Source organism: Chlorocebus sabaeus, chromosome 21 (assembly GCF_047675955.1).
Source record: "Chlorocebus sabaeus isolate Y175 chromosome 21, mChlSab1.0.hap1, whole genome shotgun sequence".
NCBI lineage: Eukaryota > Metazoa > Chordata > Mammalia > Primates > Cercopithecidae > Chlorocebus > Chlorocebus sabaeus.
The window spans coordinates 66,493,295-66,510,308 of NC_132924.1; positions in this window are offsets into that span (position 1 = coordinate 66,493,295).

A 17,014-nucleotide genomic window follows, 5' to 3' on the forward strand; every position below is an offset into this window, starting at 1 on the left:
GCATTTCAGAAAGGACATACTGGAGATAATTTAGAGAATAAATTGAAATTGTGCAATATTGGATGTAGAAACAATGTGGAGGGTTATTTAAAAATCCCAATAAATTAGCAATGAGGATCTAAACCAGTACTTCAGCAATGAAGTTAAAGAGAACGACATAGATTAAATAGCTATTTGGATTACAGAATTGATAGAACCTGACGACCAACTGGATATGGAGTGGAGCTGAGAGGGAGATAACAGGTGAGGAAGACTCTGACAGATGAGTAATATAGAAGTAAAATAACATGAATAACATTTTTTTGAAAAAAAAATGCAGCCATAAAAAAGGATGAGTTTGTGTCCTTTGTAGGGACATGGATGCAGCTGGAAACCATCATTCTTAGCAAACTATCACAAGAACAGAAAACCAAACACCGCATGTTCTCACTCATAGGTGGGAACTGAACAATGAGATCACTTGGACTCGGGAAGGGGAACATCACACACCGGGGCCTATCATGGGGAGGGGGGAGGGGGGAGGGATTGCATTGGGAGTTATACCTGATGTAAATGACGAGTTGATGGGTGCAGCACAGCAACATGGCACAAGTATACATATGTAACAAACCTGCACGTTATGCACATGTACCCTAGAACTTGAAGTATAATAAAAAATAAATAAAAAATAAAAAATAAATAAATAAATAAATGAAAAACACAATAGATGAGGTTAAAAAAAAAAATCATTATAAACTGCCTGAGTGGTACCCAGATGAAATTGTTCACGAGGGATGTGGAAAATACGTATCGTGTTTAGATGGTCATTCCTGGTGATGAAGATCCTTAGGAGGACATAATCAGTATATAGGTGGCAGCTACAGTCAAGATTATAAAACCAGGAACAGAGAGACAGAGAGACAATAAGATAGCTCTATCAGTAAGAGTAGATGTGCTTGTGCTACAGTAGCAAACCTTCAAATCTCAGTGATTTACAGTAATGGAGATTTACTTCTCACTTTTGCTACCTATTTATTGGTTGGGTTTAGACTCTGCTCTTATCTCTCAGGTGCAGCCTTCCAGAACAACTTTTATATGAAACATTGTTTATCATTATACAAGGGGAAAAATAATGTGATGAAGCATGAATGAACCCTTACAGCATTTGCCTGGAAGTGACACATAAAAATTCTGCTAACATTTCCATTGTCAAAGCAAGACACAAGGCCAAAACTGACTTATGAGGGGGTGAGGGAGTTTACTTTTTTTCCCAGGGAGGAAAAGCAGATCTTTGGTAAACAGTAATAATAGGATCGCCAACTCAGCATTCTAAAGAATAGAAACATTTAATCTGGTCTTTGAAAAAGGAGCACCTCTCAAGAAGGGTGAAAAGAAGATGCCAAAAATTTAAGTAGAAGACTCAGAAGTACTTTTCCTTAAATGAAGTAAGGAAAGGACAATTTTTGTGTAATACATTAATGATTTTTGTATGTCGTGTGTTTTTGTTGTAATGAAATTTGTATATCAGTCATATGTTTGCTTTTAATAATCATTTATAATTGAAACATCGGCTAAAATTTATCATCTTAATGATTTCTTGCAGGAGATTTATTCTGTAATATGTATTGCTACAGGCAAATGTAAAGCAAAGTGTGACTAATTAGAATTCATTAATACAAGATTTGGATACACCCTCATATAAAGTTAGAAATATTTCCACATTTCCATTCAGCTCTAGTTAAAAGATATATTTTCCTAAAAAGAAATTCAGGTTAGTTTTAGACTTTTTCATACTCTGTGCTTGTTGAACTTGGAACTAGGTGTTGTTATTTACTGCTTCTATTTCAGGCAAAATCATCGAGCTACTCCCACAGCTGGAAGTAACTTTTTCTTTTTTTTTTTTTTGCACAAAATATGATGTTAATTTTTTTAGCAGGTGAATACATTACTAATTGTTTTTCTATTGTGAGGAGCTGGGAAAACTTCCAGGACTGAAACCTGAATTCCAGAATTTGCTGTTAATAAAGGAACAGTGAAACAGATAACAGGTGGGGGTAGTTCTGTCTTTTTCTGAAATAACATGGGGAATCAAGAACCTAGATTTTAGATTTTCGAAAAAATCTATGTTCTGTAAGCCAGTAATTGGCCAGTGTTGACCCTGATGATTTTTTTTCCTTTTAATTTATTTTTTTCTTGTTTATACTTAAGGTATACCTCATTATTTTGATACATTTTTTGATACATATGCATAGTGAAATTACTACAGGTAAGAAAAAAACATCTCACATAATTATCTTATTTCTTTTCTTTCCTTTTTTTGGGGGGGGTAAAAGTAACTAAAATTTACTCTTATCAAATTTTCAGTATACAAAACAATAATTAACTATATTAACTATAGTCTTTCTGCTGTACATTAGATGCCTAGACTTGTTCATCCGATGTGTATTAGTCCATTTTCATGCTACTAATAAAGACATATCAGAGACCGAGTAATTTATACAGAAAAAAGGTTAAAGGACTCACAGTTCCACATGGCTGGGGTAGGCCTCACAATTATGGTGGAGGCAAGGAGGAGCAAGTCACGTCTTACATGGATGGCAACAAGCAAAGTGAAGTGAATTTGTGCAGGGAAATTCCCCATTATAAAACCATCAGATCTCATGAGACTTATTCACTATCATGGGAATAGCATGGGAAAGACCCACCCCCATGATTCAATTACCTACTGCTGAGTCCTTACCACAACATACAGGAACTGTGGGAGCTACAATTCAAAATGAGATTTGAGTGAGGACACAGCCAAACCATGTCACTATGTAATGGCATGTTTGTACCCTTTGATGTGCCTCTGCCCATTTCCTCCCCTTCCATATCCCTGGTAAACACTGTTCTGTGCACTTTCTCTGTAGCCAGTATTTTTTAGATTCCACATATAAGTGAGGTCATGCCGTACTTTTCTTTCCATGTCTGGCTTATTTCATTTACCATAATACTGAGTCTCAATGTGAAATTAACTCATGTAATAATTTTGTGCATCAAAAAAAAAAAAAAAGGTTCTATGGGAATCAGTGTAAGGCCCCTCCCCTTGTGGAACTTACATTATAATTGTGGAAATATACACTAAACAACAAATTATGCAATTCATAATTGAACTATGTTACTGATAAGTGTCAGAAAAGAGAAGTATAGTTTGTAAAAGAACTTAGTCTGACTTTGGGAGGCAGAGACAGGCAGATCACTTGAGGTCAGGAGTTCAAGACAAGCCTGGTCAACATGGTGAAATCCCATCTCTACTAAAAATACGAAAATTATCCAGGTGTGGTGGTGCGTACCTATAATCCCAGCTACATGGAAGGCTGAGGCAGGAGAATCGCTTGAACCCTGAAGGAGGAGGTTGCAGTGAGCAGAGATCCTGCCACTGCACTCCAGCCTGGTTGACAGAGTGACACTCTGTTCCAAAAGAAAACAAATGAAAAAAAGAACTTAGTCTGTTTTTTTGAGAAATTCATCTAGAGTGGATAGATGAATGAATAAGCATTAGCATGCCAAAAAGATGGGAGGAAGGTGTAATTATGGAGCTTCCCAGGCTGAAGAAACAGCAATTATGGAAGTAAAGGCAGGACTGTTGCCTGGAGTATTTGAGGAAAGGCTAGTTTGTGAGAGAAATGTGAGAAAGATAATCAGTGGCCTGAGTTAAATCCAATCTGGCAGTGTCAAATTCCAGGGACTTTGTAGTTCATGCTAATGATTTTGGATTTTGCTTCAAGGGCCATGAAAATCTTTTTCATTAGAAGGGAGAAACATATTCACTTTTGTATTTTTAATAGGTTATTTTGTTGGCTGTGAAGAGAATGGAGGAGTAGAAATGGCCATGACAGCTGAACTCATTGCAATTTAAGTAAGGGGTCATGTTCACTGGGAATAAAAATGGAAAGATAGAAATGGAATCCACAGATACCTCAAAAATAGAGTCCAATGCACTCCTTGATTGATTTGATAGATGTGGAAAGTGAAGTTCTAAGAGGGATGGACCAAGGATGACTGCAAGGTTTCTGGCTCATGTAACTTTTTGGTTTAGAGTGATCATTTACTGAGATGGAATGCTAGAGGGGGACCAGGTTTCTGAGAGAAGGTTTTAACTGTGTAGTTTATATGCAAAGGTATTGTTGCTGTAGGTGCTGGCATTTAGGTGAGTACAAGGCAGCTCACAAAAGAGATCTGAAGATGACTTTCTCTTTGCTCCAAGACCAAGATTTGTAAATCCTAGGAAAGATTGACTAATTTATTATAAAGGTAATAATATCAGTTTAGCCATTCTTGGCCTATTTTAATGCAGGGACAATTTTTAGGGAATATTCAAATTAATTGGGTCATTTGGTTTTTGAAGAACAGACTCTTCGGTATTAAGTTGTTTGTTACCAATTACCTCTAAATGTGTCTGTGGCATACAGTGATGATGATTGTAGTTAATACTTGTTAGTCCTTACTATGAAACAAGTATCATTCTACCATTCTACGTGCTTTATGTATATAATTCATTTAAGTCTCTCCAAAATCCTAGGTACTATTAATATCCCTATTTTTCAGATAAGAAAAATGAGCCACAGAGATCTTCGATACTTGTCCAAGTATTCACAGCTAGTAAAATAAAAGAATAAAGATTTGAATACAGATAAAGATTTGAATACAGATAGTATAACTGCAGAGTATAGACTCTTAAATACTTCACTATGGAACTAGACTGTAGTGAATTCTAGTGTGCAGAGACCAAAGGAATTTAACTGGAAAGAGGTAGAGATTAAGAAATGTTCTCACAATTTTGGGACATACTACTATAATAAAAAGCTAGTAGCTGCCTCCTTGTGTACAGCCCTATGTCTGTCATTATTATTAAGACTGATGCTACCCAGAGCGAGTGATGCTACCCTGAGTGAGAGGTTGGTGATAATTATTCCCCAGGAGTCCTACAGAGTCAAATTCCTTAGGAATTTCCAGGCTAGGGGTTATGAGATCTTAGCATGTGAGAACTATGTTACAATAACATCCATCTTTGTATTTCCAATGTCTGCAAGGGGGCTTGATGCATGACAGATATAGCTATTAAGGAAGTGTTAGTGGATAAATAAATAAATCAATGATTGTTTTAGTAGTTACAAGTACTTCCTACATGTCTGTCTTCCTGGTATGGTGTCTAGGAAGGAAATAATCTGTAAGTCTGAGGAATAATTTTTTGGTCAGAATCCTCTCAATTTTTATTCAGAATTCTCATGTATAAATAAGAAACAGGCAGGAAAAAAAAACCTGACAACAATAACAAAATCTCAAGTTACTTGACAAGCTTGTGGTAGATTCAAAACAGTTGCATAAATTCTTAGTGATACATAAAAATCAAATTAACTTAAGGAGAATGACACTATTTTATAATTATGTACAGAGATTTCCCCCCTAAATTCGCCAGGTAACCCTCATGCCATCTGTTGATTTTCAAAAGGAAGATAAGGTTATCACCAATTTGTAAGGATGTAACCAGAGCAAGCAGAGAAGTAATTTGCTCACTTAGTGAATGAAATAAAATACAATTTTATTCCTTAATCTCATAAAACCATACCAGATCTTCAAATTCTTTCCTAGTCAACCGTACTGATTCTTGAGTAAAAGACACTTTCCACTGTCATGCACTATAAGAAAGCTATTATAGTGCTCAGTTTGGTGTAACTCCTGGCTTTCACTTTTAAATGCTTCGGGCCAGTTCATTTATTGCTTTACTAGCTCTACTGAATCTGCCTTAGATTCCAGGGACTATGGGCAAGGGCTCCTGAATAGATACTCTGAATTTTATAAGTTGGCCAGTTTTAATGTCAAAAACTGTATAGTTTGAATTACATATCCCTTCTAGTATTTGAATTTTTTAAAAATATGAACAACCTATATTATTTATCTCATGTGAATGCGATTATTTGATTTGAACTTGTGAAAGTATACAATTTTACTTCAAACTCACCTTTTTGAAGACTAGTTTCTAACTAGCTCCTATAGTTGCCAAAGAATTCTACCAGTTATAATTTTTTACATATTATTTAGTGAGCCTCCTAAATGCTTTTATTTTCAATACAGTCACTTAATGCAGTAGATGTGCTTATTTGAACTTGTTGGGGAAATAGATTTGGCTTTCTGCTGATAGAGATTTATTGCTGCAACTTATTGTAAATTCAATCAATAATTGATTTCCTTTAGGAAGATTTCTACAACAATTGTGCTGTGCTGTGTGTTTGGGGTACTAAGAGAAATATAGCACCTATAGGAAGAAAGAAAGAAAGGAAGGAAGAGCAGAAGACTAAAAGGCAAACAAGTAATATATAGTTTCCTAAACTTAATTTCCTTACATACACATTAAACGGTACATTTAATTGGATGGCATGAATTACAAATTATAATTTTTTCTCCATGTTTAACGAATGTTTTCTCTATTCAATCATGCATGTTTTGGACGTTAATTTTATCTTAAGGCTGATTGAAATACATATCTACTATACAGTAAAATTATTTTCATGTCTTTTTAAAAATGACATGGCAATTACAACTGTGGTAAGACTAATATCTGGAGTACTGGAGGAAAAATTAAAGATGAATACTATAATTTGTCAGATCAGTACTTGCTAATTATTAGAGTTGAGAGACTTTAAGGATAAGTGGAAGAAAGGTGAGTTACGGGAATAGATACTGATTCAACATATTGATATTGTGATGCACCATTTATAGTGAAATTGATACTTTGCTACTAAATATTGCTCTTATGTTACATATTGATGTGTCAAGAAAAACCTTGGATTCCTTGGCTATAGTATCTTATCCATAAACTTCAATGGATATGGAGACAAATTTATCTTGTTACCCATTTCAGATTTTCCAAATTACTTTAAAACACACTGTTTAGGAATCAACCAGAACGATGCTTCTTTACTCTGGAAACAAAGTTTTGAAAACAGGGGGAAAAGAGAAGAAAAAATCTAAACTACCACCTAAGATCTGTGGATTTTCATGTTGCTAGACAACTCGAAGAAAGAAAAGTAGGAGGTTTGAGAAATGAAGGCCAATTTAACAAGAAAAATTTTATCTGGCAGTACTGTTTATCTCACCTTATAAAGCCCTGCTTAAAAGTTTTATTTTAACACCCTATTTATTTTAGCAGTGCTTATATACTGAATGCATTTGAAACCTGAGTAGATTTTTCAGAAAGTTCTAAAAGTACATAAAGATTTAATGATGTGTTGGACACATAGATGTCTCAGTAATAAAAAGTCAAATAGTCTTTATAATCTACAAAAGCCCCTTTCATAATTGGTGAGGAAGGAAGGCTTCACCACCTATTCATTTGTTAAAATTATAAGAATTCCTGTACATTAGTCTTTGAAGCAATTTTAGAAGAAAAAGAAAACTGCTATTTATAGTGATGCAATTATAGACCAAGAGATGACAGTGGGACTTGGCTCCAAGGTGCATGGTTTTGTTTTAAATTGAACAGGAGTTTTATGGCTATTTCATTTCTAAAGTCTTATCTTTTGTAATACTCATATCTACAGAGAAGTCAGGCTGTGTTCTAACTATGGTGAGGTGGCAGGGGAATGAGGTAATTTAATTCAGAGCTGGATATTTGCTCCTGATAAAATGGTCGTTTTTAGCACATATAAATATACTATGAAAATTGAATGCCAGATTGCATGAAGACTGCTTCTGGCATTAAAAAAAAAATGTAAGAGCAAGTAAGGATTAGAAAATAAAACTTGAGAGCTTTGGTATGAAGCAGACAGAAATAGAGGTTAGAGAAATTTGCTACAAATTTCTGAAGATGAGATTGAAGTGGTATCTATCACAGTTTGGGTTTCCCTGGAAGCAGATGCTAAAATGGACATTCTCAAACAAGTGATTTGATAAGAAGTGCTCTTGGGACCACTGTCTGTGAGGAAAGCAGGTTTGGGCGGGAGAGAAACTGAACTGGAATACAATTGGAAGGGAGGCCTCATTTGACATAAATGAAACTCTGAATCTGAGATGCCCCTTCAAAGGTGTCCCAAATTGAGATATGGTTATCAGGACGGTTCATGCAGGCTGCCCCTGGGAAGAGGGTAAGGCAACAGCCTTATTCAAAGGGGAATGTGTTTATGAGCTCTCAGCAGGCAATAATCCCTGCATCTGGGGTATGAGAGCTTGCAATTCTATGAGGCTCTTCCTGAGTACCCTATGTAGAAGTATTTATTTTATACGAAAATAAGACATTAGAGCTGTAGAACCTAGAATTTTAGGAACTAGAACAACTAATTTCCCAAACAGGAAACCAGAATTCATTGAAAGCAAGATCTCTCTTACATCTACAGTTTTGGTTCTACGTATTCAACTTATTAAGGATACATAACTGTCATTGATTTGACATGTTCTAAGTACTGGATGATGATGCCTTATAGTGTCAAGATGATTATTTCGAAGCAGCTAGCTGCAACTTCAAAAGGCTATTCAACTGTTTCATCTGGCCAACATCTCTGCTGTGTACAATGTGTGGTAGAACCACTATATCTCATGGTTATATTCTCACAATCACATTACCTTTGCTGGGAAAAAGTTCTCCTCATCCAATGTGATGTTATACAGAATACCACACAAGAGAATTCACAATCCTTTTAATCCTTAGATAGTAGCACTCACTGAAGCCCTTTGATTTGGAGAAGCATATTTCTGGAATATATATTGATTTCATTCAAGATGATTCACTGTCCTTTCCATGATGGTAAAGGTATAATGTAATCCACTTTCCATCAAGTTCCTAGGTTGATTTCCTGAAGGGATGGTGTCATATAGTTAGTGGTATGCTAAAGCTGTCTTGATTTTGTTCTTAAGATCTAAATTTTGCATTTCTTCACAGTTTTACTTTCAGTGATGTCAGGTTAGGGACTTGAAAGTTATCATGCTTGGTGTATTAATACTACAGAAATTAGGACTCTTTTCCCTAGATAGCCAGTTGTTAAACATTTATTATCACTTCAGTGATTTTTGGAAGCTTAGTATTCTGTTGCAGAAAATTTTGACTTTCATAGCTGTTAGTAGTAGCTAAATCAGCCTTAGTGAGTGCAAGCCCATACTATTTGCTCCATATATTCCTTCCCATCTACTCTGTTCTTGAGCCCAGAGCACCGAAATGGCCAATGATAGAGACTGGCTGATGTCAAATGGTAGAGTTGTTCTGATTTCTGTGTTATTAGTGCCACTTCTAGGTAGATGTTCCTGCATGGGTGTCAACATACCATACAAAGATCTACAAAAATTCCCATAGACTTATCTACATTCATTTTTTTTTTCCTGAGACCCCCTCAAGTTTTCCAGTTTTTCTCTTTTCATGTCTGTGTCCCAATAGTTAAATCATTCATCACTGCCATGGGACTATATATATTATTTCAGGCCATCTTCCCCCACAAAGTATGGATGGCCTACTATACAAATTTCTGACCAATACCAGGAGTTTCCCCTGTGGCTGACTTTCATGTCCACTCTAGTGTGAAGACCTATAGTAGCAGGTAATTTTTCTCTTCATCTTACATACTGAGCCGATGGATCTATAATCCAAGTGATTCTCCCCTAACTATAATTGTGAGCCAAGAGAGAGGCACTCAAATCTGTTCCACCTGTTTGTGAACAGAACCTTGTGTTCTTTTCACTCGATCATATCCACATATTCCATTTTCAACTTACAAGAGATTGTTGTTAGGTCCAGTCCACTCTGTATTGGGACAAAACATAACGAACCCATGATGGAGCACGCTGGCTGCATGGACATTTGATGTATCAGGTATTCTCTCTCTACCAAGGCCCAGAAGGACATTATAGACTACTTTTCAAATAATATTTCTCTGCTGCAGATGGCATAGCCTTTGTCAAGAACCCAATAAATCTACGCTGTGATTTTCCTGCTGTAGAATTCTTCTCATTTACTTCTAAGATCATACAGTCTATTGAGTTATATAGCCTAAGAGACAGGGATACTTGCACTGAAGCCTGGACCTGCTGTCAAGCTGTATTCTTCTCTGGGACCATTCAAAACTTGTAGCCTTTTGTGAAACCCAGTAAATGCATTGGAGCATTATTTCCAAGTCTCAATTACACTGCCTCTATATCCTGAAGAGAATGGACATGTTCATACTTTAAAGCCATCTCAGACACAGTGTTCAAGAGTCATAAAATATCTGCTTATTTTCTTTTCCTCAACATAAAGTTTCTTGAGTAAATGGCTGTAGAACATTTTGGGAAAATGCCAGAGGAAGTTTTACTATATACCCTATTGCAGTAAGGCAGGATCCTCCCTCCTGTGGACCTAGCCTGTCTTCAAAGGGTTCCAGATCTGAAACTGACTCTTGTCTGGACACTCTGTGAGAAATCGTGAGTTTAACTTCACTCAACCACCTGATCAATCAACCTTGATTTCTTTGTATTTGGTTGAACAATACCCTATCCTGTCCTTAGAAATGCTGCGTTACGTTCACAATTTCCAAGGCTCTCTATAAGTAAGGCCACCTTATTGCTAGTCTAACCTTGTTCTCATTGGGATAATTGGTTCAACTTTATCTTTGATGGTTAAATAACACCACATGAACTCTATTATTTTGGGATTATATCATTCCCATTGCCATTATGGAACCTACTTCTGTAATAGCAGCTCGTATAATGCCTGCTCTGCAGAAGACAGCCACCACTGAGCTTTTAAAATAATATGATATCCAACAAATTTCTTACCTCTTTAGTAAACAAGATCTTCAAGGCCCACTCTGTGAAGCACAGTAATTTGGTGAATTTTCTGACTTTGTGTAGCATATTTACTCTCTTATGTAGCATATTCACTTCTCTGAGCCATTCAAACTCTTCTTCCAACACCTTTTATGGCCTTTGTCATTTTTACTTCACTTAGTGTGGGCTATTGCTTTCTCCATCCTTCTAAGAGTTATTCTGATGGAATATTACCACCTGTCTCCACCATTGCTTTCTACATGCTTCTAAGAGTTATTCTCATAGAATGTTACTGCCTATCTCCTAGAGTCCTTGCTAGGGTTTTAAATATTGAATCATGGAGTTTGCTCCCACACCTATAAATTCTAACTGTATGTTCAAGCAAGTAGAAAGACACTAGATATTAACAAAGAACCGTGAACCACTTTTGCAGGGCCAGAGGGTTCTGGAGCATCTGGGAATTTTAGTTTACAGATACAGATTTTCCAATCTTAATCTTCAGTTCTCACTCATTCCCAGTCATGGATGTGACCTTGGCAGAGTAGACTTACTAACATCGAGAATTCAATCTTCCTGGAAGCTTTTCTATCTTTTTAAGTCCTGGATCTGGTCCTCAGAATTTACTACCTCAAGAATATAAGATAAAAGATTCTTTTTTACCAGAGAGGCATTCTAGCTTTCATACTTCGTCTCCGATAAGTAATTAATTACCCTCCATCTTTCTATTGGTATTTTTTCCTTTAATGCATCAATAGCACCTACCAAGAGCCATTTGATTTTATTGTCATCATAATTGCTACTTCCCTGAAGTTGTCAAGCAGCTGGTCTATTACACCCACAAGAGCATTCCTTTCCACTAATATCTTCTCCCAGTTCACTAGCGGGGAAAGCCACATGCCATGGTCCATCATTGCTTCATCTAACACCAGTAATTTGGTAGTAGTCTTACAGTGAATGATAATGACTCCAAAATCTCATTTTAGTGCCTGTTTCTTAGTACCACTCTAACACCAACTTTCATAGGTCATTTTCCCAAGGCAATAGACCCTGAGATAGAATTTACATGCAGTTGGTATGCTACAGAATGCTCTCAGGAACAATACCTGTAAGAGAGTGAGCAAAGCAAGAGTAAGCAGAGGGAGAATTTGAAATTGATACAGTTTCAGCAGAGGACTCATCTGTCTCTGTTGGAGCTCTGAAGCATGAATGGTCCAAAAGCATTCAAAATTGTGGCAAGGAGGCTGGATCTTTCTCCCCACATCAACAGTATTGGATGTTGGCTGTCCCTGGGGAAAGCAATTAATCTTGAATGTTCCATCTCCCTTTTGCAGAGAGCTATTCCTAAATAACTCATCTGTGGCTAACAGAAGGCAGAAGCCCTTTCTCTGTGGGATGAATGCTTCAGCCCTAAAGGGTAGATCTGGGTGGCATAACACAGTAGCTTCTCCAGTGTCAGAAAACTGCATTTGTATTGAGATTTTGGTACGTTCCATAGCATTTTAATTTTTATCAAATCATAAATGAGAGCAAATATTGTCTAATACTAAGCCTATAAAATTCCATGACTGAATTTAAAGTTTATTTCTGCACATTGTTACTTTTAAAGGAAAATATTCATAGAAATCATTCTTGTATATGTATTCAACCTCTCATGAGGTTTTGTTATCTGCAACATTGAAATATTGAGGCAGTATAATTTTATATATACAAAAATAGAAAGGAGGCAACTAGTAATATGGGCTAGTCATATCTATGTAGTAATTTATGCATTTGTGAGAAAGTAATGACATTGCTCAAAAATCAGAAATACTAATAAGACAATAACCAATATGAACAAGACAGGTGAATATTTAAAAATACTAAGTGAGCACCATTTATATATATGATTTATTTAATGCTTTACAGTTTTAATGTCTAATTGCCATTTTCCTTTATCTTTGAAATGGGAGTTCCCTGCATTTGGATAACCTAGTTAAAGAGAAGAAAAGAATGACAAATTCCATGATAGCCAAATATTTCAATGAATATCTTAAATGTTAAATATCATATATTAATATTATAGATATAACATCTGTCTAAAAAGCTCATACTTGAATAAAATTAATTTAAACTCAGTTGGATCTCTTTTTTATCTATACCACATTTTCAGTGTGTCAAAATAACATTCTCTCTGATATATTCCAATATGCCTTTTTGATGTTGATTGAAAGTCACTACTTTATCCTGCCAAGTAACATTTGTTATCAAACATAACACATGCCACTAAGAATTGTCAATTTCTAAGGGTAAATAGAGACCTATTTTTATGCTTTCAGCAGGTGTGGTTGTCTTTTAGCAATAACTACTGTGGATACCAGTCTTGCGTAAATGCGTGGGTACTCAGGAGCAATTTACTTTTAGTATTAAAGCAACATGAAAAAATACTTTTATCATGAAGAAAGGTCACATCTTTTAATGGAAAATTTTGACCAATGCTAAATAAGTTTATTTAGAATTTTGGAGCACATAATATATTCATTGCATCCCACAAGTTCTCAGTGTTAAAGGAAAAACTCTATTTTACCCTCTGCTGTGAGAAGTGTTATAGTTTTGCTGTAATTCCCATGAAATTACCTTTATTTGTTTCTTTATTCATTATCTTTTTACAGCCCTTTATTTAAGATTCAAGATTTTTATTTCATCTGACTTTCCAAATTTAGTAGCTTCATAAATTCTATTTTCCTGTCACAAAGTGCTCCCTGTGAGGTTTCATGACATTGGATATAAGTCGTCTATTGGATATAAACTGAGTTACTGGATTTGGGGGTGGGTGTCACTGGTGTCATACCTGAAATGTCACGACCTCCATATTCCTGTGTGGTGGGAGTTCTGCTGTTAGTTCACACTCAATCTGGAAGTTACTCTTCCCAACAAAAGAAGTAGGATATAAAACTTTTTTTCCCCCATCTCTGCTGTGTAGGCAGAACCCAGAAACAGATGGCTGGAGAACACAATGTCCTAAGATTAGAGACAGGAAAATTCAGGTCCCCCCAAATAGAAAGAAGCAAGTCCACAATCCTAAGTACTGCAGGCCAGACATTTTATAGCACATAACAGACAAGAAGAAACTAGCTTAATAATCACTTTGATTAAAATAAATCTACTGAAGGTGGCCTTGAAGCAGAAACTGAAGAAAGCCTGCAATGCAAGAATGAAGACACATAATACAGAATGGTGTGGTTTGAGGACAATGTGAGAGAGCACTGAAGCCCAGAGCAGAGACTGTTCTCTTTGCTATAATTATTAACAAGGCTTTTATCGATACTTGATCACGTAGAAATTGGAAATATGCAGAATGGCCAGGCGCGGTGGCTCACGCCTGTAATCCCAGCACTTTGGGAGGCCGAGGCGGGCGGATCACAAGGTCAGGAGATCGAGACCATGGTGAAACCCCGTCTCTACTAAAAAATAGAAAAAAATTAGCCGGGCGCAGTGGCGGGCGCCTGTAGTCCCAGCTACTGGGGAGGCTGAGGTAGGAGAATGACGTGAACCCGGGAGGCGGAGCTTGCAGTGAGCCGAGATTGCGCCACTGCACTCCAGCCTGGGCGACAGAGCGAGACTCCGTCTCAAAAAAAAAAAAAAAAAAAAAAAAGAAATATGCAGAATATGATTCTATATACTATATTCACAAAGGTATTTATTTTTTATTTTTATATTTATGTTGCCTAGGTTGGAGTGCAGTGGCCTGATCATGCCTCACTGCAGCCTTGAGCCCCTGGGCTTAACTGATCCTCCCACCTCAGTCTCCTGAGTAGCTGGAACTACAGGCACATACCACCACATCGTCCAATTTTTGTATTTTTTGTAGAAACAGGGTTTCCCCATGTTGCACAGGCTGGTCTCAAACTCATGGGCTCAAGCAATCTGCCTGCCTTGGCTTCCCAAAATGCTAGGGTTACAGGCATGAGCCACCGTGCCTGGCCATGTATTTTTGTTTACCTTATATAGTACTTATATGAAATGAATTCAGTCATTTTCAAAAAATCCATGTATTATTTATATAAAGCACCAAGGTAAAGAGGAATTGCCTAGATTGGATAGGCTCTCCTGATAATTTCAAGTACTCTAAGAGAATAAGGCCAGATCAGTAGCAGCCATTGCACCATGTTGTCTAAACTATCTTCATTTTGACCAGCTTTACATTGATTTGTATGTGTTCTTCGATTTCTTCCTCATGCCTCTGCTCATGCTATCCCACTGCCTGACACAATCTTTCTGCCATTTGCACAAGTCAGTATGTTGCTTATCTTTTGAGGGCTAACTCAGACGTCATTTGTTCATTCTTTTGTCCTTGAGATCTACACTGAGTGTTTCTTATACCATTAGGAGTCAACTGATAAGACCCGGAGAAAAATAAGAGAATGTAGACACATGCAAAGATAACTAAAACATAAACTGGAACTGTAGCAATATGGTTTTTAATGAGCTTTTATTCCATATAAATCAGAGGAGGGGAGGAAAGGAATTAGAGAAGATTTTGTTTAATTTTACTTCTAGCAGGAGATCACACTTGAACTGTCTTAAGGAATGATGTTAATTAGTTGGAGAGAAAGGGAAAGTCCAAATGAATAGAGAAGTATGAAGAAAGGCAGAGTAGTTGGAAATATAGTGATGCATTTGGAGAACTACAATTTAGTGTGATCAAAATGTGAGTCTATGGATAATGAGGACTGAAACTGAAGAGAGAGATCAGGTTTACTGCATGGAAGTCTGGGATGATAGTATGGAATTTGAATTTTAAATTGTAAGTTATCATGATTCACTTAAGTGTTTAAACAAAAGAATGACAAGATTAAATTACCAAGAACAATTATTTTTGCAATAAAGTAGAGAACAAACATTGCTGTGGAGATGCCAAATAAGACGTATTATAATCGATCAAGTGAGTCAATGATACACCTAGGAAGGATCCAGGAAGACAGGCAGATTAAGGGAAATATATTATGAGTTCAGACTGGGAATGCTGAATTTGAATTGCCTGTGCACAGAAAGATAGAAGTCTCAGAGACGCAGTTAGATATAGATTTATGGGATTTAAGAGGAAACACTTTGTAGAAGATACTGATTAGAAGTCATCAACTTAGAGGTGGAAATTAAAATAATGGAAGTCAGTCAGACCACCCAGACAGTTAAAAGATTAAAATTTTAAAACAAAAGCTGGAGAAGTTCGCATCTTAATTTTCCTAAAGATAACATTTACGCTCAAGGATGTCAGCAGCATTCTGATAGGGAGTAAAGTAACCTGCCACAGGTCATATGGCTAGTAACAATGAAAGTGAGGTTCAACTACAAGACTTCATGCTGCCAAAACTTGTAATTTTTCTTATGTATTTATGTAGCTACTATAATCACAGATAATTTAAGCAAAATTATTTTTAACTAGAACATTTTTTGGAAAGTTCTTAGAGTACTTTTAATTTCTTTATATAACGTAAATCAACATCAGAACTAAAGTGAAAAATTCCGATATTATAATCCTGGCCCTGAATTCAGAGCCACAATTTTTATTTCAAGCTGTATAACAGTTTTGTTCTTTTCAATTCACAGTAGTCATTTGGATGACTTTGAATAGGTGACAAATCTTGTTCATTTCAGTTACTTAAAAATCCATATGAATAATTGAATCATAAGCATCATATTTGTTAAAAAATGTCAGCAGCACGCATTTGAAACAGTGTAAATGCTGAGTAAAGAGGTATTTTTCTTTGTGACAATAGTAAAATGCTTATTACTAAATTATATTTGATTTTGTCTGTATTTTGCTAAAGTTTGAAGGGGTCATGGAGTAGAGTGAACATATGAATTGAAAAAGATTTCTTATCCACAAGTTAAATATTTATTGAAGGGAGTGAGTGATATACTAAGTTAATGCCAAGTTCGCATGTGTGTGCGTTCAATTTAGCTTTAAATTTCTCGGTGATAATTTGGTCACCTATTAGAAAATGTCATATTGGGTACATAAAATATGCCTTGGACACTGGATATGTTAAAGTCCTCAAGGAATTTGCCAACTATTTAAATACACAAATACTATATATGCAAAACAACTATAGACCCATTTAAGGCAATCAATGTGCTCTGAGACCTAAAGGCAACGGAATAGTTTGATTTAGCCCACAGAAAATATAAGGTGTTATTATTTGAAATACAGTAATTAAAAAATTACACTCAAGTAGCTTGGCACCAACACGTTCTGTGCTTCTCATCAAAATCTGTAGTGTTGAGTTTA